Source organism: Equus asinus, chromosome 6, assembly GCF_041296235.1.
Source record: "Equus asinus isolate D_3611 breed Donkey chromosome 6, EquAss-T2T_v2, whole genome shotgun sequence".
Taxonomy (NCBI): domain Eukaryota; kingdom Metazoa; phylum Chordata; class Mammalia; order Perissodactyla; family Equidae; genus Equus; species Equus asinus.
In genome coordinates, this window is record NC_091795.1 from 65,023,883 (window position 1) to 65,047,416 (window position 23,534).

Consider the following 23,534-nt stretch of genomic DNA (forward strand, 5'->3'; position numbering starts at 1 on the left):
TCTTTAAACTACATGAAATCAATTATCTCCACAAACCAGTGGTAAGGATTGTATGCCAGCCACTTACCCCTGAAGTGAATAAATTATTTGAAATTCATTATTGATGGGAACAACTCTTCAGATGGAAAGCCCCATCCAATTCCCTCCAGGTGGGTTCAGGAAGGCATGCCCCTGGCCTCAGTCTCGGATGCCCAAGGCTAGGTCTTTGCTGTTACAAATGCCAGGGCAGGGCAGGAGGGCAGGACAAAGCCAGCTTCACCTCCAGAGTGGCCACCCCCTTAACGTGAGTGGCTTTACACATAGTGACAAATGTATTCCCAGCACACCCCAGAGTGACAGCTACAGGGTAAAGGCGGGACAGACGTCCTGATCTGAAAATACCTCTTGTGTGCGGAGGATGCCAGCCACCTGGAGCAGTGATAGGCACTGGTGTGTACAGGATCTGAAATGGAGTTGATGTGATGTCATTTTGGCTCTCCTCTAACGTGGTTATCTCTTGCCAAGACTTCACGTCTGATTAGTCCGCTTGGAGGGGACAGCGGCCTTTATTAGCCTCACTCCTCAAGACGCCCGTCAACTTCAGAAATACAGTGAAGGAATTTAAGATGAGGTGTCACATCTTCCTATCAAATTCTTTTGTGAGCCACCCCCGAGTCCAGTGCCTCCTCTGGAAAACATTAATAAAGGGGGGAAATGAAGTTTCGGCTGGCTTCAACCTGGTGATGCGTTCTGCAGTTCCATCTTCCTGGGTTAGCGTCTCCTGTTTGGCTCTGGGCTGTCTCCTGTGAGTTCTCTTTGTCAGCCACGCTGGTAGGGGACAGGACATCAATGCCGACAGCAAACACCACTCGAATGCAGTTCGCAGGAAGGGTGAGGCGTGCTGGAGACGTGCAAGGCTGCCCCTGTTGATAGCCTTGTCTGAGCATGGGGAAATCATCCAGTAAACCGCTGAAAAAATAAATCCTCCTTAGCTGTCGTCTCTTTACCTAGGCTGGTAATGTTGCCATTCTAGCTTCAGGGTCCCTGGCAGGGCCCGGCACACACAGGGTGTTCTGGGGGCCCGATCCTGCCAAGCTTCCTGGCAAAGGAAGGAGGCTGGCTCCTGTGCCAGTTTCACACTCTCAAATCCACCCTTCTCCCCTCCAGCTGTGATGGCTGTCCCTACAGCAGATCTGTGACCTTCTCCCATCCTGAAAAGATGCGTGACAGCAGGGCTGGCCATTAGAAACGTTACGATGTCCAAGAAATATAACACTGGCGTTGGTTGGTTCCTCTCCTGGCAAGTGCCTTCTCAAACTCATCCCCCACTCCCCACCTTGTAGGCATCGAGGGCTTCTCTGCCACCACATCCCTTTTATCATGAACAAGATCAGGAACCGTTCACAGTGGCGTATTACGAACTCAGTGTATGGCCCTCCATCACAGAGAATTTGATTTTAAAAGGAGAACCTGTAGAGAGTTCAGTGCTTCATCCAGGAACTGGATTTGGAATTGCAGGCACTGCAAGGTCTGACATTTTGGAGCCCTGGCGAGATATTCATCAGGGTCCCTTGGATCGTACTCTCTGAACGTTGGTGTCTTAATTGGGAAAATGAGCATTATAATATCAGGCTTACTTCTTGCTCCTGTCTGAGCTACAGGATGTGATGACTGAGGACATGCAGGAAGTACCACACAAACAGTGAAGTGAATAACATAATGCGAATATTTTCTATAAGAGGATGTGGTAGTTTTGCTTGTGAATAAAGTCCAGACCTTCAGTGAGTTAGTCCAGGCAAGGGAACTTGCCAGCTGACCTCGCAAAAGTAATTCTGTCCCACTGAATTCCATGTAGGCGCCAAGGAATGCATCTGCCCTTCCATGCTCTGTCCTCAGCAGGAGCAGTATGTTCAGCTTCGTCTCCTCTATCAGACAGAGTTAAGTTGCAGGAGACATAAGCCACTTTATAGATTTTAAGCAAAAAGGTATTTAACACATGGGGCTTACGAAACCAGTAGAAGGGCCGCAGGAGCCAGTCCTAGCCTGGCTCCAGGAATGGCTCCCAGACACCACCACAGAACTGATCCTCCCGGGAGCTGCTGCTTCTGCCACCATCAGAGAGGTGGGGAACCACAGGCCAGTACAGGAATCAGCCCAAGAACACATCATCGAGGGGTAAGCCAGGAATCAGGGAGCACCCTCCAACACATCTGCCTCTCAGCGTCACAATTGGATGCCAAGGATCTGCTGCAGAGGAGCCTAATATTTCTCTGGCTGTGCTTGCCAGGAGCAACAGCCAAAGGAAGGAAGATGCCCCCTTCCCCACGTTACCTTCCAAATCTTGTGAGAGTGCATATAACTGGCAGAATGTAATTGACACCTGGACCCTCAAGGTGCAAGGAAATCTAGTTTTTGGTTTTCCAGCCTCCCCAGTTTGTGAAGAAAGAAACTGGAATGGATGCTGAGTGCAATTCACCATCTATCTTCACGCTCTACCCCTTAGCACAGCTGAGACATGCAGGAGAACTCCAAAGACTTCAGTGAATCTGAAAAGAAGACAAAAGGGAAAGAAACATAGAAAGAGTGAGGAATTAAAACTGCCAACATAGCTTTCTTGTTCACATTCCTCCTAGTGTCTTAAGGAAACTTCACTCTAGCTTAAAGATCAGCACCTCTTTGCAGACACCTTGCCTGGGCTCCCTACACCTGGCCTCTTGGACTGCCCCAGGTGACAGGCTCCGTCCTACCTCCTTTCACCTGTATTGCGTGCTTTTCAGTTCACTGCAACAAAGAGAGGCCATCCCCACCACTCCGAGTAGGGCCCGCCCTCTTCTCCCATTTTCCCATCTAATAGCTATGCTTCTTCCTCTGGTTTCGGCAACCAGAAATAACTCATCCTTCAGATGAAACCCAGAGGTAAGTGCTTAGAATAGCAGGCCTATGTCAGCTGGGATGCCTTGGGTTGCAAGTGGAAAAGATAAGCCAATCAAAGTAGCTTCAAACTGACTTAGATTTATCGTCTCAGATAAAGCACAGAGAGGGTGGGCTTTAGATGCGGTTTGATTGGGGCATTGACTCTATTTCTCTTGACTTTATCCTTCTCTGTGTGTTGGCATGGTTCATACGCTGGCTTCCCTCATGGCCACAAGATGGTTGCAGACACAATGAAGGCAACAGACTCTTCATTCACTTCAAGGAAGAGGGAGGGTAGCGTCCCCAAATCACCACTCAAAGGTCTTGAGTTTCTCTCTGATTGAATCACTTCCAAACCAGCCATCAGGGCTTGGTGCAAGCCTGCTCTTCTCTGAACCCCCGTGCTGTGGGTGGAGTCAATTTCACCCAGTTGATTTATCTGCTGCCCACTGGGGAGGGTGGAATGGGGCTAGAAATGCACCCTAGTGTTCACTTGCAGGGACAATGGCTGGCTTTCATCTTGCAGGCCTGAGAGCCAAGCCGCACACTAACCACATGTTGAGCCTAAGGTATGAACAACTGGAGATGTGCACATGCGCATGATGGGCAGGACTGCCCATCCTATGCTTATGGGTGAGGCTAGTTCTGGGGGCAGAGTCAAAAGTTGAGCTCATGGGGCTCCTGGACAGCATGTTTCCTAGCCACCATCTGCCAGGCTGCAACACGCGTGGCTTCAGGACATGGGAAAACAGGTTTCTACTTGCATACAGCACCCCAACATCAAACTTGAGATTCCTTCCATTTCTACCCAGGAACACCTGCAGGAGACAGCACTGAGAAGGTCTGTGTTTGAAGCGAGGTAGACCAAGGTGAAATCTTGGCTGTGCCACTTAGCAGCTCTGAAATCTTGGTCGCATAACTAGTTTCCTGAGCCTCAATATCCTTTTCTACAAATAGGGGTTATGACACCTAGCTCATAGGATCATTGTGAGGAATGGACATATAATGCCAGCAGATGGCCTGGAGCAGTGTCGGACATACTGGTGTTTCTTAACCATCTCTTCCTCCCTGACTCCCCAGGGATTGAGATGGGCACCAATCTGGTAGATACCATTGTCTGGCTGCCTCTAATGCACCAGGTACCTCCCTTAGACATCCAGAACATCTGCTGCTATTTGGAAGAATATGGACATTGAGCAACAGGTCAATATTGAAAACCTTCTGTTTCTACTACTATTTAAGGTGCTGTGGGGACGGTAGAAGAATGAGAAATCACTGGTCTTGGCTTTTAAGGAACTCAACTTGGTTGGCACAATTAGATTTATGCCAGTGAAGATCCCGGAAGTCTTGTCTTTGGGTCTCCCTGGCCTCCTATGATCTTCTGGATGAATGTCAAGGTTAGAATTATACTGTCCTGTAACTCTGCCGAGGATAGTCACACAGTCAGGTGACAGCGTGTCCTTTGAATGCCTCCTTCACCCTGGACAAAACTGTAAAGTTGGCCAGGTCTGACTGCAGCTCGCCTGTCCTACACCTCCCCGAGGTCTACACCTCCTCTCTCACATCTTTCCCTCCAGCCTAGTTCCCAGTGAGCAGCTACCTAGGAACATTATTTAGCAGCAAATTCCTGGACTAAAGTATTAGGAGTCAAAAGCTTAAGGTGTTCTTTGCCTGTGCTATTTGGTTGTTAATAAAAGACTCTTAAAGACTCAAATCCTTGTTGATGACTCTAACTTCACAGCCTCCGAGTTGAGAGACACTCTTGTGCATATGACCCAGATCTGGCCAAGGAAATGATGATGAGGATGTTGATAAAGTTACTAAAAATAATAGCTAATGTATATTGAATACTGGCAATGTACTACTCACTGTTCTAAGAAGTTTGTATACATTGAGTCATTCAATCCTCATGACAACCTTATGAGATAGGCACTATTATGATGATGATTTTATGGACATTGAAATAGAGACACAGAGACCTTTCTCAGGTTCACACAGGCAGTAAGTGGAAGAGCCTGTGAGAGCCCAGAGCCCAAGACCTTCTATCCTCTCCTGTGTCTCTGTGAGATATGGTGGGAAATCTGCTGAGGTTTCTGGGAAAAATTTTCCTCAATGACAAAAATGCAGCACAAGGAGAAAACCCTTTTGCCCTTTCCCTCCTTTCCTTGCACGTTCTGTGTTAAGGAGCAGTGGTAGCCATCTTGTAACCATGGGACAATAAACTTGAGGACAAAAGCCAAGAAGCTCAAGACAGTGGAACAAAGAATGCACAGAGCCTGGTCCCTTGATGATAGTACTGAAACGCTAAATCGACCCTTGGACCACCAACCTCTGGACTTCTTTTAAATAAACAATAAACACTCTTATCACTAACCTACTGTTAGATCTCCTGTTACTTGAAGCCAAAAGCTTCCTAACTGAATGAGATTTTACATGTTATGCCTTAATTTTTTCTTGATAAATTTGACACGTTACAATTTGTAAATTTAAGTGTACAGCATGTTACTTTGATACATTTATATCTTGTAACATGATTGCCATTGAAGCAATATTTATTACAATCACCCCATTAGAGTACAGTACTATCAACTGAATTCATTAAACTGTGTATTAGATTGCTACGGCTTATTTACTAGTCATTACAAGTTTGTACCCTTAAACGTCATCAGTCTTATCTCCTCACCCCCTGTCCCCTGGTGTGCACTATTTTACTCTCCATTTTTTCACAGGTTTGACTTTTTTTTCATGTTGTACCTTAAAAAGCCTCTTCACCTGGGCAGCCACATACCCTGCATCCTGCCAATAAAAAATTCCAATCCTGTTTGGTCATTACCTTACTAATGCCAGTTAACATCCATAATTTTAGCAAACTTGACAACAAGAATATTATCTTTAGGAGGAAGAGTTGGAAAAATGTTTTATGGTCACAATTAATAATAAAAATGTATCTTTCCTTAATAACTTGAACCCAGATTCCGCAACAAACCAACAGAGACTCACCATGGAGTGGTGATGACAGGGCAGGGGGCACAGCAGAATCTAAGAGCCCCACCAGAGCACTCTTCCTGGGAACCACCGTCAGCATTTCCTCTGAGGTTCTGAGTCATTATCCAAGAAAGCAAGGCCAGAGAGCTCTGAAGAGCCCTTGCAGGCTGGGAATTCTTTGAATTTCAGGATTTTTATCTGAAGACTCATCTCTCTCCTTTGATTGAAATGGGGAATATCTACCCACTTTACACCCACACTGAGGATAATTACGAATTCAGCATAATTTAATGAAATCCAACCAAACCCACCCATTCAATACATACAGTGTAATACAACAAAATGGAACCCAACCACCAAAACTAGAGCAGGTGTGCGTGCACAAACGTGTGTGCGTGTGTATGTGTGCAAATGAACCTTCTCACGTCTGCACGCTCCTTCTTCCCTGGGTCATTTTTATGATGAGAAGATTGTCACCTTTCTCATCAACAGCTCTTTCCTCAAGGTACTAGGAAGAAGCAGCTAACAAGAGAAAGGTGAGCTCCTTCCCCGGGGGCCCTGCCAGAGTCTAGAGTCCAGGGGCCTCCCAGCCTGAAGGTCACCAGGCCTTTTGTCTCCCTTTTATAAACTGATCGCTCATCTTCCTATATAGACATTTTAAAAACACTTCACTTTTTACAATACAACACATCATCCAACCCCCTTTTGCCCATTAAGACGTTATTCTGGGAACGTCTGTCTGCTATTTTTAGGACCATTGATTTCTTTTTGAATCATTCTGCCTGTGTTATTCGTGATGTCCTCAGACAATACTTTTGGTCTGCCTCTTCTATCGACACAGTGCAGAGGCATCCTGCCGATCAGTTAGCAGACGAGGCAGGAGGGACGGGCTGGGGAAGGAACCTGGGGCCCCCGCCCCTCCTCTTCTTCCCCTGTAGAAATAATCATGATGACAATAACGAAACCACCGCCCTGTATTTATACGGAACATTGTACTTTTCAAAGAGCACGCACCTTTCAATGAACAACACATAATATCTTTCCAAGGATGAGAACAGAACAGTATGCCAGAGGAACGGTTTTTGATTGGGGCAGGTGAGTAGCAGTACATGGACCCTGGGCTTTTTTCTTACCAGTTTCGCATCTCTCTTGAGGAAGGGAAATCTGCTCTGTTGATCACCTCACTTACTCCCAGGCCTGGTCCTTGTGGTTAGGTCACTGCTCTGTGCTCTTGGCCTAAGTGGGGACACCCGCCACCAACCCTCCACACAACTGAAAGCATAGAGTTTTCTAAAAGCACAATACTCTCAAAGCAAAGAATGTCTCTTCTCTCTCTCTAGGTAACTTGAATTGCCCTCAAAAGCAGGGTGTTGAAACAAGACTTTTGTTCTAGCGGCTTTAGGAGAAGGCTTCCCCTGGAAGGTAGTTGTGGGTTAGTGGTAAGAGACTGGACTTGGTGTCAGGCAACCTGCGTTCAAATCTTGGCTCTGCCACTTACCAGCTGTGTGACACCGATAAGTGGAAATGGTGACACACTGCTCTGCTTGTAATAACAATTAAATGACTTAAATGTATGAAGAAGCGCTTGGCAAATTGGAAAATGACATATCAATGCAAGTATAAATGCAAATGAGCTAGAGGAGAGAGCATGGGGTTTGTAGCCAGGCACTCCTGGTTCTGAATCCTGGCGTGGCAAATTACTAACAGTTCCATCCTGGGGAAGTTACTCAGCCTTTCTGAGCCTTAGCTCCCACTTTTGAGAAATGGGGCTTACAGAATAGAGATAAGGAACGTGAGGTGCTTAGGACAATGACCAGCACTCAGTAAAAATAGCTGCTTCCATGACCACTGTTATTTGTCTCTCAAACCACAGTCCAAATTCCCTCATATCACTAGTGGAGGTGGGGAGCACAATGACATGTCCATCATTAATAATTAACTATTTTTTACATCAATTCGTGCTGGGTACTACAGACAAGGTAACACAGGGGTGTTAATCTGTCTGTGAGCCCTCTGCCCCTGGGAAACTGTTCAGGACAGTGGCTGCAGTAAGCTCAACTAATGATGATAAAGCATAAAAGATAAGGACAGAATTGCAAGTGGAAATGAGAGCCTTGATTCTGGGGGTAGAAAATCTCCATAGCTTTCACCTCTGCTCCCTGGCTCTCCACCTGCATCAACTTAGTAAGGGTTTGTTGAGCTTTGACCTCTTTTTATCTGCTCAGAGTTTTGGGGGTCCCATTCTGAAGTTAGTTCTACCAGGCTGGTTGCATCTTGATGTAAAAAGTGACATTTACTCTGATTTTTAAATTGCCCTGAGTCTAATGCAGCACAAAGACTCAGACTTCTGCATGTGGCTGCATGATGCAGTGTACACGTTTCCTGAGTGTATGCTGGCCACAATTACCTCCAAGAAAAGTTGACTGTGGTTTCAGATCTGTAGAAGAGAATAGAAGACAACATGGAAAGTCTTTGAGCAGATGGCTGCTTTCCTAATTATTGTGGGACTAGTGGAATCCAAAGATACTTGCTTTCAATTAGGAATATTGATGCTGCTTGAATCAAGTGCCTACAAAGACTCATTTCAACTTGGTAAAATTAAGATTGAGTGTATACATGTGGAAATGAGTATTTAGATTATCAAAAAGACATTTAAAAGAATATGCATAGCAAACATTCATAATAGTTGCAAATTGGAAACAACTGAGATGTCCATCAACAGTTGAACAGGTAAATAAACTGTGGTATAGTCACACAATGGAATACTACATAGCAATGAAAAAGAACAGACTGCTGATAAACCAAACAACATATTGTTGAGTGAAAGAAGCCAGATACACAAGAGTACATACTATATGTATGATTCCATTTACATCAAAGTCAAGAACAGGCAAAATGAATCTTTGGTGATAGAGGTTACATGATAAAGGCCACATGAGCATAGACTCTGAGAGGAGCCCAACATTCGTGTTAATTTCCATTCAGTCATTAGCCGCTAGAATTCTATAGTATGTAACATTCATTAATAGATCGTTGTTGAAAAAACAAATGAGTTCTTTTCAATTATTCAGAGAATTGTACCTTGAAACAAGTCATTCACCAGCCAACCACTACTCTCTGATTTGACTGACCCTGAGTCAACCAAAATATTCATGGTCCAGATTAACAGCGGAGATCTGGTCAAAGCCTTCTCAGAAGCTAAGGTGTCTGGGGAGACTCGGAGGCCTAGGGCCAGACCACGCGAGCGTTCAGGCCTCCGTTCTTGACTCCCGCTGAACTCACTCTGCTCTTTGGACTTGAGGCCTTTGAACTAAAACGCGCCCTTGCAAGATTTCCCGGCTTCCTTGTTTGGACTGGCGAGGAATGAGAAACACCATTCTTACGGTATTTCAGGATCTCGTCTTCCTGTCCTGTCCCTTGAGGAGGAAGTTCAGAGAGGGGCAAGGTTCGCTCCAGTCTCACGCTGACAGGCCATCCGGCCACCCCTTGGCCCCGAGCACAGCTCCCCTGAGAGTTCATTCCCTACCGACCTGAGCCCCCTTCTCATTGTTTTCCTAGTACTAGTCAGAGCCTTTTTTTATTTATGAAAAAAAAAGCCCTCCAGAAGGATTTTCTATCCTGGCTTGAAATTTTATCATCTTTTTGTGCATAAATAATTATCACAATATAAAAAACCTGGTGACTATAATTGATAACACTATATTACATAATTGAAATTTGCTAAGGGAGTAGAACTTGAATGTTCTCACCAAAAAATAAAAGGTAAATATGTAAGGTGATGGATGTGTTAACCGACTTGATGGGAGGAGTCCTTTCACAACATATATGTATATCAAATTATCACATCATACACTTTAAATATCTTACAATTTTATTTATCTATTATATCTCAATAAAGCTGAAAAAATGAAATATAAAATAAAAACCTTGGGCATTTGAGTGGACCCTACTACTTTCAAAACCTTTCTTATGATCCTATGAAATGGGTTACAGCAGGCATTATTTCCTCCTCTTAAAAAAGTGCACAACAGTGGCTCAGAGAGGTTAGCAGTTTCTCTCAAGTTCCCACAGCGGTACTGCAGAGGAGCTGGGCTGGAGTCTGGGCCTTCTAATTGTGAGCCCATTTCCACCTTCTCCTTGCCTCGCCTCTGTCTGACGGTCAGTTCACTGCCTCTGACTCTCACCTCCCACTTTGGAGATGGAGACTGCTCCAGGAGCGAGAAGGCCCCAAGCTACCAGGGAGTTTGTACTAAGAATGGACTTCAGTACCCATCAAGCCCTCTGGAGCCTTTTCTGCATCGCCAGGTCCCTGCACAGAGCTTGAAACAGAGGGATCCTTAGTAAAAGGTGCTGAGGTGAGTTAATCCCTGGTGCTGCAGGCTTAGTACTCCCGAGTTTCGAGCAGGTGATAAACCACAGAGCTGGAAGGATGGATCAGAGACTCTGGAATCCATCCGGCATTCTCTAATAATAGCAATTACTATTGTGATTATTCATTGAGAGCTTACTGTGTGCCAACAACTTTAACATTTTACATAGGTTATCTCAGTAATACAATGATTTTTGCGAAATGGGTACTTTGTATGCCCGTTTTACAGAAGTGGAAACCAAGGCTCAGAGAAGTGGCTTGCCCAAGGTTACTCAGGCAGGATGTGGGGGGTTGGGATTCAAACTCAGGCAGCCAAGTCCAGAGACCACGTTCTGAGCCTCCAAGCAGGTCCGCCCACAGAGAACCTGTACCAAGGCCAGGGGGAGTCTCAGGCAGCCCGAGGCTTCTGGTCACCTGTTCCCTGAACTGATACCCCAGTTCCTTGACATGTGCACCTGCCTTCAGCATTCGGACTTTCCTTCCACTCCTTTCTCCCTCCTCTCCTCATCTGCCTATTTGATTTTCTCATTCTTCCTGTTTCCCACATTTTCAAGGATGCTCTCCCTCTATTTTCCCCCTTTCCCTCCTCTCTGTCCCTAGGTTTTTTTTCTCTCCCCTCTCCAAACTGTTCCTCCTCCTCCTCCTTTCTTCTCCCATGCCTTTCCCCCACCATCTCCTCTGTTTCTCTTGCACCAATATTGGCACAACCATAAGTTGGAGTAGAAAATCATAGCATGTGGAGGGGAGCTCAGGTGCCCCCACAGCCATCAGTCCTTTCTCCCACTCAGGACGAGCCCACCAGCCCAGGAAGTCGTCCATTCCTATTTACTGGGCATACAACGGTGAGGAGAAGCAGACATTAACCAAACGCCCTCATTGCAAATGTAAAATACAGCTGGATTAGGACAATTAAGCAATCGTGGCACTAGAGAGAGCCTGGCCCTAATGATAGCCAGCTAAATCTTAAGGAGGCCTTAACTCCGTGTCTGACACTTACAGGCAATATCAACGTCTCAACTTATTTAAAATTCACAATGATTGCCTGAGGTAGGTGCTATTATTGGTCCCATTTTACAGAGGACCAAACTGCAGCATAAAGAAGTAAAATGATTTGCTCAAGGTCACAAAGCTAGAAACCAGCAAGGTCAGAGTACAAACCCTGACGCTGGGCCTCAGAGCCCGTACTTTCAAGCGCTGTGCTATGTTGCTGAGAAGTCAGGGCAGGCTTTCTTGAGGAGGTGACAATGAGGCGAGATCTAAGGATAAGCAGAGCTGTGTTTGGGCTGCCATAAGAAAATACCATAGACTGGGTGGCTTCTAAACAAGAGAAATTCATTTCTCACAGGTCTGGAGGCTGGGAAGTCCAAGATCAAGGTGCTGGTACGTTCAGCGTCTGGTGAGGACCACTTTTTGGTTCATAGATGATCATCTTCTCTCTCTGTCCTCACATGGCAGAAGGGGCAAAGGAACTCTCTGGGGCCTCTTTTTTAAGAGCACTAATCCCATTCATGAGGGCTCTACTCTCATGACCTAATCACCTCCCAGAGGCCCCACCTCCAAATGCCATCTCACTGGGGATTAAGTTTCAACATGTGAATTTTGAGGAGACACGACCATTTCATCTATAACAAGCTGAATTATCAAATATGCAACAAAATGTTGCTCTTCCCTCATGCCCACGTGTATGACAGACGTTACTAAATGACTACAGCACCCCTTTTCTCAGATGGGGACTCAAGTGCAGTTCCAAGAAGCCCCTCCTGATTGATCAGAATTGGTCCCAGAATTGAAACCTATGTGCCACCTAGCTTTGCTAATCCGAAACCAGCAGGCAACCGCAAAACCCTTTGAGGTAGTTTTGAAGCACCTTCTCTGCACCAGTGAGGCAGCCACCATTGATTAGGCACTTACCGTGTACTGCAGATTGGTTTTTCCAACATGGTAGTTACTTGAGCTGCCTGGACCGGGTCTTCATTCCCTGGGAACAGAGTGATGGGAAGTGTGTGTGTGGGGGGGGGGTGGGGGTGGGGGGGTGGCGGGGACCTGGAAGGTCTGTGAGCTTCAAGGGGAGTCATCTGGGGAATGAAAATCACTTGTGGACCTGGCATCAAGCAGAGGGCTCATGTGTAATTCAAGGTCTATAGTGTGCTTCATTGTTGCACCAACTCAGGTTCCGTCCTGGGGTCTCTGAGTCCTCACTGACTCACAGCCAAATAGACATTATGCCGAGAATGGTAGTCATGGCTGGTCCTAAACATCAGCTTCAGAGCAGAGAATTCAAAACATCTGCTCACATGCTGACCTCGACACGACATCTCTCCTCGTATTCCCGCCCTGACCAGCTGGTTGCGGGCAGAGCCCAGCTCCCCTAAAAACCCGGAGCAGAGGGCAATGTGTGATGGGGAGGGGGCTGCAGCAGCCCAAACAGGGTCCTTAGAATCGCTTACACCTTAGACGGGTTCCTGCATTTTACTTAAGTCCTGCCGTTGTTTCAAGCACTCATGTTACATATTGTCTTTTTTTAAAAATATACATTTAGTGTGGTTAGACTTGTGTGAATAGATCAGTATGATATAAGTGATATTTAGTAACCGATAATGACTGCGTGTTAGCCATCTGCTATTCCTGAGGGTTTCACCAAACCCTTTCATAAAAGCAAAATGATACTCCGCAGCCAAATTATATAACATTAACAGAATATTTTATATGCGAAATGCCGTATTTCTTTACTTTTCATTCAACTAAAAATGTACACAGTCAGTAACGAGCCATTTCAGCTGCATATTTATCCAAAACATTTCATAGGCAAAAAAAAGTCAAGTGAGAAAAATAACAGTTGAGCCACATGAAGGCTAGAAAAAACACATTAGAAAAGGGATCCTCATTACAATAATAAACAAGGGCCCAATTAAGGCTGCCACATGCAGGGCGGGTCCGTGCTAGGCAGGGAAAGCCTGTGCTCGGAGGTTCTGCCCTTGACTGTGAGAGCGTCCCCAGCACGCTGACCAGCATTCCCGGACTGGGGCTGCCTCAGAGAACACATCAATGACTCCAGCCATTTTGCGGCCTCTCATTTTTGGAAAGTGCTTCTTCAGTGTAAGCAGATCCTGCTTTCTAGGCATGTCTGAGCGCCCACCTCATGGCCCTATAATCCTCACTATCCTGGAACTTGCGGCGGGCCGGTGCACGAGGAGGAGCAGGGCAGAGAGACACAACGGCTCCACCACCCACAACATGTCCACGAGAAGACGCATCTCGACACCCGTGAATCTGGGCTCCGAGCCCCCTGGATGGGGGAGACACAGTGTGGCTCCTGGTTAGTGGCATTTGGCAAGTAAGTGTGATGTGCAGGGCCTTGGGTGGGAGGCAAGGGAAGAGCTGGCACCTGGAGCGGTGGGACGAAAGTGTAGTGTAGTGCTCAGTTACTTACCTACTTTAAGCCTCAGTTTCATCATCTGTAAAATGGGAACATCATAGCTACCTTTGGGGTTGTTTGAGGATTAAACGAGATTATATAGGCCAAGTGTTAAGCACATGTCTGGCCCCTAAGAGTCATTGAATAAATGTTCGCTATTACTATTATTACTAAGCTTATGATCTAGTTGAGTAAATAACACATAACCACATGGAATAGTAGGGAATAACTATGGAACAACATGGGAGTGAGTGTGAAACACTCCAGTACAGACTAAATTCAAGATGTAGAAAGGTTCACAGAGGGAGAAGGCGAGCAGAGGGCAAGTGGCACCAAGCAAGGAAGGCTGCCTGGAAGAGGCAGATTTTACATAAGGTCTTCTCAGGGTCAGGTCCTAGAGGATGCTGGGTCATCTGCAGTCCCTGGCAAGGGTCGGTAGGCCTCTGGAGACTGATTTATTCCTCAGGTCTCGTGTTAACCCTGAGGGCTCCAGCAATCAGGTCAACAGTGGGGTCTACTTCTGGTAACTTGGGCCCAATGGAATAGGCTTTCTTCCAGGGTGGACAACAGAGGAGGGCAGGGAATTCATAGAGGCACCTGATGTCCTGGTGTCAGCAGTTTACTTCTAACTAACCTTCTCGGAATTGCTCTGTGTGCTTGCAAGAGCTCCCAGTTTACCTCCTGACTTCTTAAAGGGCCCAGGGCCTTTTTCATATGAAGATTAAAGAACCTCCCAAATAAGAGGAAATCTATGTTTAATACTGTTACTTGGCTACTTCCCCCTCCATACATATTCACACAGAATGAGAGAGAGAGGGGACACGGAGGGGAGGGGACATGTCGATGGCGAGCCCGGGATTACCAACGGCTACCCAAGGAAGGCAGTGGGCAGCATCCTTGGCCTGAGTCTGCTCCACTGCCTGGAGAGCCAGCAGCAGTGTGGCAGGACTCGCATCTCCCACCTTTTTACCCAGAAATGTGGCTCCCAGAGCTGCGGGATCCACATACCCACAGCTGCCTGCCAGTCATTCAGCCCGCCTGGGTTCGGGAATGACTCACCAAGTAAGGTTCAGACTCAGGGTCAAATCTGCTGGCCCATTGGCTTGTTCCAAGATCCATTTGGTCTGCGAGGTAAGTGATGCACGAGGCAGCCTTCTCTGCAATTTGACATGTGGCTGAAAAGTTCAGTTTAAATTCAGTGTTAAAACCCAATGTTCTCATAAATATAGTAGCTATTTAAAGGAACTCTGCTTTTCAGAATGAATAATTCATGTTAGTTTATCTGGTTCAGGAAGTCGGCATATGAGGTTTTCTTAAAGTGGGATGCCTGTGTGTTGTGTATATTGTGAACACAGTCATTTAAAATAGGTGCTAGACGAAGGCTGCACCACGGATTTCATAGTAAACACCGGAGCCAAACAGATGGCCTTGGTATTTATTGAGCATTTACTGTGTACTCACCCAATGCAGGAAGTCATGGGGAACATGGAAGGAAGCATATTCCAACTCTACAGACTTCTGTCTCCTCATCTACAAAATGAGGAGCTGGATATAATGATATCTCATATACACAACTTCAGCCCTAGAGGCCGATGATTATGCGGTGTGATCTGTGCCCTAATGGGCCTCAGAATCTTGCTGGAAAAAAGTACAACGCACACCTTCCAATGAAATAACAATGTCACAGTGACTAGAGGTCAGGGAGGGAGGGGCTATGGGGGTTAGAGAAAGTCTCAAAGTCCTTTCTCCATGGGACATGGCAGGTCTTCAGTGATGGAAAAAAATCTCCAGGGAACCAGTAGAGGGTTGAATCTAGTTGGAGGGGACAAGCTTGGTGATGGTAGGGGACCAAGCGGGTACTTGCCTAGCAGGGTCATTGGGAGATTAAATGAGAGGATATGTAAAGAGGCCAGCACAGTGCCTGGTGCACAGTAAGCACTTGTCACATGTCTAAACACAACTGCTAGCGAGTGACACTGGATTATCTTCTGCTTAAATCGCGTGGGTCTAACACGGCTGAGGAGGGAGTCTCAGAGGAGCAGCTGGAGAGGCGAAACAAGTGAACCAACAGGGCAGCTGCACTGAAGGGTGAGTGCCCCTCAAAGATGGAGAAGTGGGCAGCTCTGGCACCAAGATCCTTCTCCATTTAGCTGTTTTTCACCACAAACACCTGCCAGGCCCATGTAAACAGCAGCCCCGAGATCTTGGAGAGCTCTGTAGACAACATTTGGGTTAAACTGACCTCTTGGAATGGTCAGGAAGAATTTCACTTTAAAAAATAAATTTTGCACATTTTTTTGGTCTTTATTATTTATTATTAATCAGGGCACAAAGTTGTTTATTGAACGGTTTGTGCTCTTCATGCTATTCCCAAGAGGTCAGTGGGTCCAGCAAACACCAAGCTTCTGAAGTTATCCACAAACCAAAACACCAAGAGGCCTCTTTAGAGAACTTGCCTGGCCTTCTGTGGTCAGCTCTCACCATGTTCTGCAACTCTGGATAGATTCTCAGCCAAGGACATCCACGCTGTTATCTTTCTGCTTTGAGTTCTAATTAATATTATTAAGCTAGCTATCATTTATTGAGCCTTTACTATGATCCAGGTACATTTATAGAGTATTAAATTATATTATAAGATAATTTACATTGGTCCTATGAGATAGGTTTATTATCATGTCCATTTTACAGGTAAAGAAATTGAAGCCCAGAGAGATTAAGTAACTTGCCCAAATTCACACAGCAGGCAAGTGGCAGAAAGACTGAAATCCAGGCCTGTTCTGATTGAGTCTTAATAACTATACTCGCCTGCCTCCTAGATGATGGGGCAATTGGATATCAGGAATATAAAGGGCAGGTGAGGCAGACGGATGATAAAAAAATGGGAAGGTTTTCAATGTCACCTGGAAAAGAAAAGGAAGATAAGGGACACAAACAGAGCCAAGGATTCGCACTTCCTTGGCTTGAGGGCGGCAGACACATGGGACAGAGGAACTGAGGCCACACGCTTTGGCAAGATGTGTACCATGAACAGAGCCCACATCTCACAGTCCTGGGTATTTAGGGACCACATGGGAATGAGAAATGCCTAAACAGAGGGCACTCCCAGTCTGGGCTGTCGCAAGCGCCTGGATTCATCAGCGTCTTAGCGGAGGGAGGAGAACTCCCACCCCGGGAGTCAAGGCCCCAGAGACAGGAGCCGGCTGCTCATGACGGGGAGTCACAGAATGGGAAAGCACTAGACGTCTGGAAGGAGGACAGACACAGAAAATAAAACCTGTTAGGTGGGCATTATCTGCAACAAAGCAAAGCAAATTTACAAGCATATTATGGAAACTGCGGGAGAGGGAAATCATAGAAACTTTCTAGTGAACAAGGAAATTGGAAATGGAAATTGGAATCTCCCAGGACAGCACCGATTCCTATTAATTTGAACTGTGTAAAATGTTATTGATAGTGTCTTTGTTAGTATCTCCTTCTTTCTGTTTTTTCTTAGTGATTACACAAATATTCAAAAGGCTTCCGAGGGTTCATTCTCAACCTCCTTGCCCCAATCCTATTTTTCCTACAACGTCTTAAATTTCTGAAACCCCAGCCCTCCTACACTGGAAGTTTTCCTCCTGCCTGAAGAGAGCCTACTATGTACGTGATGTGCTCCTGGTGGGCCGAAACTGTGCTTTTCCATCTCTGGAATCCCTAGCAGGCTAAGCCTGGAATGGGCAAACAGTAAGTGCTCAATAAATACCTACCGTGTGATGAACATTTCATAGTTTTGGCTCCCCCGGTTGTGTGACAATTCTGAGACTCACACTGAAAGGTGGCAGGAGAAAGCAATTGGGCCCCAGTTTCTGCCAAGACGAGGTTGTGCACGAGGCCTGTCCCAGCGTGGGGAGGTCTGCAGGCTGGAGAGGAGCCTGTCAGGATGTGCCCAAAGTCGCTGCATTTTTCCTGGGTCGCAGAGCTGGAGGATGATGGAGGTGGGGGTGGGGGAAGCCCATCACGAGCAGGACTACGAAAATAAAGAGCAACCTCGCCTGTCATGGACCAAGCTGACCCACTATGAGATACAAAGATGGCTCAGGGCCTGCCTGGGAACAATTCCCTTGGTGTGGACCGCAAACTTGGAGGAAAACGGAAGAGCAGAACAATTTCCCATTCACGAAGAGAATGAGGAGCCAAGTATCTTTTCAGTGAGTCAGCTGTAGGCAAAGGGATTTATTTATAATATTATTATTTGGTAGAAAAGAACTTACTATGGCTGAATGTAAAAAGTATTTTTTGATAAGTTAAAGAGATTAAGAAAAATCAGGCCGATTTTGACAGAGAATGGTGTGTAAACGAGAAGTGTTATCAGTGAGAATCTGGCACCAGCTCCATTTTGTGATGGTGAAAAATATCAGTATTATTTACTAAGAAGATTAGGGTTGAATTGGAAGAGAGGCTGGTTGTTGTGTGCAGATGGAGATAAGATAAGGATTTTACCTTCTCTGCAGAGCCAAATGCAGCGCACACAGCGCTGTTATCTCGGGGCTGGCAAGCAGGGGGATATTAAGATGTATGTTGTAATTACCAGTGGCAGGAGCAAATTTCATAGCGACTATTTTAAACCCTAATAAAACGCCGGCCTTTAATTATACAGCTTTGAAATATTTTTCTCAGTTAATTGCAACGGGGGAAAATAAAATCAACCTCATATTTGAAACTGACTCTCACAGGGAAAGCCCTCGGCCTGGCGCTCCGGCTGCCTCTGAGCACCACGCCATGGGTGGAGAGCTGCCTTGGTGCCGAGTTTCCAGGCTCCGCCGACGCCCTCCCTCACTACCCACACCCCAGCCTTGTATGGGGGGGACACCATAAGAAAGGGTGAAGTCTTTCCGTGTGGAATTAGACACCCCCCAAAAGCCACAAGGTCATTCCTTCTGGAAATGAAATCTGATTTCTAGAAGCCGGAGGCAGGTGGGATTCAGGGGAAAAGAAGGGAGGGCTCGAGCGGGCAGGGTGGGGTCTCTACCCGCAGAGGCAGCAGCCTTGGACGGTTGGACCCTCCTCCGCCTCCCCAGGGGGCATACTGAGCCTGTCGCTCATCTTGGTCCACACCTCTCCGACTTTCAGGTTCTTAGATCATAGTTTCATGTCATTAACGCCTCCCTCTCCTTTGCCCCACACTAATAAAAATAATAATAGCAGTTGTCCTCGTCCTTGGAATACCTCCTGTACGCGCCAGGCACTGCCCTAAGCCTTTTGCATCCACATAAACTTCTGAGCAAGAGGCAGGTTCCTCTAGTATTTACATTTTTGCCTACATTTTAGAGTACTGTTACCGAGGTCCAGAGAAGCAGTCAGTGTCCAGGATCGCCCCCAGGGTTGCCATCCAGGTCCACTTGACCGCAGAGCCCTGCTCACCGCCCTCAGGTAAACTCACCTCTCCTTCAGCCCTCTCCTTTTCTCGGCTCATCAACCCCTTCCTCTGACTCCCCGCCCCCATCCCCTTCCGGGCACTGCGCCAACTCCACGCCCCTGCTGGGAAATTTCAGAGACCCCTCAATGCCCGCAGGACGGCGGTCAAACATCGCGCCTGCCCCTCAGGCCTTCCTCAGTGTGGTCCTGATAACCTTTCTTCACGCATCATCCACTTCTTTCTCACAAGAACCTTCTAGTCCCAGAAGGTTGACCTACTGCTGGAAGCTTCTCACCACTCAGCTCTTCTTTAAAGCCCAGTTCAAAGTGCTCTGCTTCCTCAAGCCTGCCCCGTCTCGGCCCCGTGCAAGCCCCCTCTGTGCGCCAGTCCGTGGTCTGACCCGCTTTCCCTACTTGCCTTCTCGCATTACTGAGAACGTCAGCTCCCGAGCGCAGACGGTGGCTCCGCTTTGCTCCTACTGTATGCCCACTTGCACACGCACCGTTCGTCTGAGGCCCTGCTATCATTTGCTCAGTAATAATCGTCAGTTATCCTTCAGTATATTTTGTTCTGTTTCACCTGGTGGCTTATAAATGTCCTGCTGGCAGGAACTATAATGTGAATTCCTTTCACAATCCCAGCCTGGACTTGCCAGAGGTGCCCTTAATAGGAAAGGTGCTCGTTTTGCATCTGGGTCCCATGAAGTGAAAAAACCTGTGGGCAGGAGGCCAAGAGATGTCACATCCTTAACTAGTTTGTATCCCCTTTCATCACATAACCCTAATCTCGTCACATGTGAAATGGGGCCAGTAACAGCTACCCTGTAGAGGCTGGGGTGCCCGGATCCAATGACTATATGGGCTGAGAAAGACTTGGCCAGGAAGCCCACAAGCAAGGCTACCTGTCCTGTTACTAATGTAGCTGTGTAACTTATATAACCATGTAACATGACTATGACTGCCTCTTTTCCCAGCGGCTGCCAGATGCTTTAAAGTCCATTTTGCTGGCTGGCACCAAAAAGAAAATCTCTCCCCCTCCTCCACTGGCACCTGGGCCCTGGCTGCACATAGTGCTGTGGGTAGAAAGAGGGTACAACACCCGGGAACCATGGCCTGAGCTCTGGAGGAAGTGGGAGGGTCCTCCCAGAATCCTCCCTGGGGCTGGGGTGAGGCAGGGAGAGTCAGTACGGAGAACCTCTCAGAGGAAAGAGACGGTCCAATCAGATACTCAGCTGTTTGGACCATTTCTCATTCAGGGCAAGGGTTGGAGGCAGCCCGTCCTCACAACGAAGGGAGAATTTATCAAAGCCACTAAAGGGACCCATTAGTATGCCTTTTGGCTGCCAAACTGTTATTTACAGGAGAAAATTGCCTTCAGGTAGAGCACAGACGATGGGATGTCCTGGGTTCCTATGGTCCTTCTCCCCAGACTCCTGGCCATGCTCCTCGGGCAGGGCGTAAAAGGAATGTTTACAAAGCAAATCCTACTTCTCCATTAAGTCACACCTTATCGTCTCAGAGTTCTTCTATTTAATGTCTTATGGAGCCTCTCTGACCTCACAGCTCCAACCTTTCTGTCAGATACTTTGTGATCCAAAAATAGATAACGGTCTTAAAAGTACCAGGAGCCTCCTCCCCTCAGAAGGTTTTGGAAAGACTCTTTCCTACAGAAGGGAAGAATTCTTTGGTCCACAATTATTTGTCACCATCAATACATATGTTTATCAGCTACTGGCTAAATGTACCCATTTATAAATTTCAATTTTTTATTACTGATAACAGTAGCCAATGCCAATGGAATTTTTTTTATGTGCAAGGTACTGGGCTAGAGCTTCATTTAATCCTTGTAAAAGCCTCTGATGTGGATACTATGATTATCCCCATTTTACTGATGAGAAAACAGAGGTTTAGAAAAGTAGCTGAGAGCGGACTGCTGAATCCAGTCTCATTCTAAAGCTGTGCTCTTAGCCACTGTGCTGTGCAGCTTCACGTGGGGCCAGCCTGCATTATTTGAGTGTGTGTGCACAACCAGGAGTATTTGATTACACATATTTAGTGCACACTCTTACGTGTGTGTGTTCCCTGCAACCTCGCACGTCCCACTCTTGCCGATCCCGGCCCTCTCAACTGTAATGACCAGGGCTTTGTGACTCCCCAGTTTGGGGAGGTCAGGGCCCACTCAGCCACACTGCCTGGCAGCAGCCCTTTAGCCAAATAGCAGGAGCCAGCCGGCACGTGCTCTCTGTCACAGAGGTCGGAGATTGCATCCCAAGCAGGCGTCTGTCGTGGGCGGCTGCAGCTGGCCCTGGGGTTGCAGCCTTTGTGGGTGCTGGCTGGTGTTGGGGCTCTCACTGTTTGAGAAATGATTAATACTCAGACACTATCTTGATAGCTTTAGGAGACACCCCTCCGTGGACCAGGATGCTACTGGTTGATATAAAATGATATATTCTTTTCAATCTATTTCATGGTGGCAGTAATTCAGACAAGGAAATGTCTTTGCCTTCTACTGGAGCTTTATGCTGCTTAGAAAGAAAAAAAAATCACCAAAAATGATGAAGAGAATTTTTCAGAGAACTTAATACATTAGCAACTGGGAGCTTAGAAAATGAAACACTTTCTAAATTTCCCTCCCTCCAGAACGGTAATGATTATCTCTCCCTCTTCCAAAAGCCACGCAGCCCAGGGGAAGGATGGTGAGATAGAACACAGCCGGGGGAAGGTCTGAAAATACGACAGGATTTTTCTGATTTTTCATCCAGAAGCAGCTCTATTTATTGGTTTCCTTGAGCAATGACCCATTATTTTTGCAGCCTGCTCTGAAGGGGTAGAATACATAATTTGAAGCCATAAACAAAAACTAACTTTTAGATTGTGTTACAGCTTTGCTCCTCCCATAGTCACAGTGTTCTTCAGTTGCTTTGTCCCTGCTAAAGGATACCACAACCAAAGCAGCCCTTTCAAAGACCTGTTACTGCTGCGGCCTCCCTCCGCGCCGTTTTTGCCTTCCCTTGGCTGCAAACGACAAGCTGAGGCCATTGGTAACGGTAATATTTTAAGAGATTCCCAAAACTTCTGATTTTGTAGTGAACAGAATTCAACAAAATCTGAGCCACCCATTTGCCAGGGGGAGTCTGTGGTCAGATATAAATGGCCAGCAAGTAGCTAGTAGCTAGAAGGGTCTGAGACTTTGAGGGGATTTGGTGACAGAGAAACTGTGATCAGAGAACTAAGTCTGCACATTTACTGTAAGCTCTTGTAAAACATTATTTTTTATCAAAGTTATACAGGCACATAGTTTAAAAGTAAAAAATGTAATTCTATGGGGCTGACTCCCAACTCCCTTTTCACATTCCCCAGAGGACACAATTTCAAATCTTTTAGCAGCTTCTTCCATGATTTACTTCCATTTATCTAAATAACATGCTTATGCTGTTATGTCTACATTTTAGAAATTACTATTCCAATTTTAGATCCTGCCCACTAACTTCTGAAACAGGAAGCTGAGGTTGGGGCTCTCTTACATCTCTTTTCCTCACCCCATTCACACTTGCTCACTTCCCACCAACACTTTCTCTGCCCCCTGTGCTTACAACCTAGTTAGATCATAATTTTTGATGGGGTCAATGTTTAGTGTTTACTATGATTATGAGAAGAATTACTTTCTGTGGATCTATATGTATTCTATGGTTACATTTCCTTTGTTATCTTTACTTTCCTTGTTTTCAGTGGAGTTAATAATTGCCTCTCTTTTCCTTACTTTACTATATACTTATCACTAATTCATCCCTAAATGTTGTAAATCTTGTCTTGATATGTTTAATACATTAGGAGTTTTATTAGTTTTATTTTTTCCCTAGACACTTTCGTCTCACAGCTCTCTGTCCTTCTGCTTCCATCTGGACTGGGTATTCCCTGGGCTGTTGTGAAGTTATGGTCTTGGGATCTTTTTTATGATTATCTCAGTGATTCCCTCAGCTTTTCTCTTGTACTGGATTCCTTGTTTTTGGCATCCAATATCTTCCTCTTTCTTGGTTTACACCTTCAGAAACTTCATGGTAAAAAGATATGTAAGATAAGGAGGAGGTGACTTTTTTGAGCTCTTATATGAATGAAAATGTCATTATTCTGCACTTACGCTTGATTGATAGTTTGGCTAGGTATAGAATTCTAGGGTAGAAATAATTTCCCTCCAGCTTTTTAAAGCCTTTCTCTACATCCTGGGATTGCCTACTGATTCTGAAAATATTAAACCAGCTAAATAATGTCAGCGATTAGCATAGTGATAACCTACTGCTAGATTTTAAGAACAAGGAGAGAAAAATCAAAGGGTAGGAGATCACCCTTTGGCAGGTATATATTGATTATGAAAATAGGAATGGTAGCATGAATTTACCTTGTTCAAACTCCCTTCCTTGCTTAATGACCTTCAATGTCTCTCCCACTCCTCTGTCTACAGCATCAAGTTTAGTCTTCTCT

The 23,534-nt window shown here is 46.0% G+C and overlaps 1 long non-coding RNA gene across 1 annotated transcript in view; it reads left to right on the forward strand.

Moving 5' to 3' along the window:
* The first annotated feature begins 13,223 nt into the window (after positions 1–13,223).
* Positions 13,224–23,534, forward strand: part of LOC139045534 (uncharacterized) — a 29,039-nt gene continuing 18,728 nt past the window's right edge. The window contains exons 1-2 of the long non-coding RNA XR_011504054.1: positions 13,224–13,580; positions 18,969–19,070. This is a non-coding gene — a long non-coding RNA (uncharacterized lncRNA). The remainder of the gene's footprint in view (positions 13,581–18,968; positions 19,071–23,534) is intronic.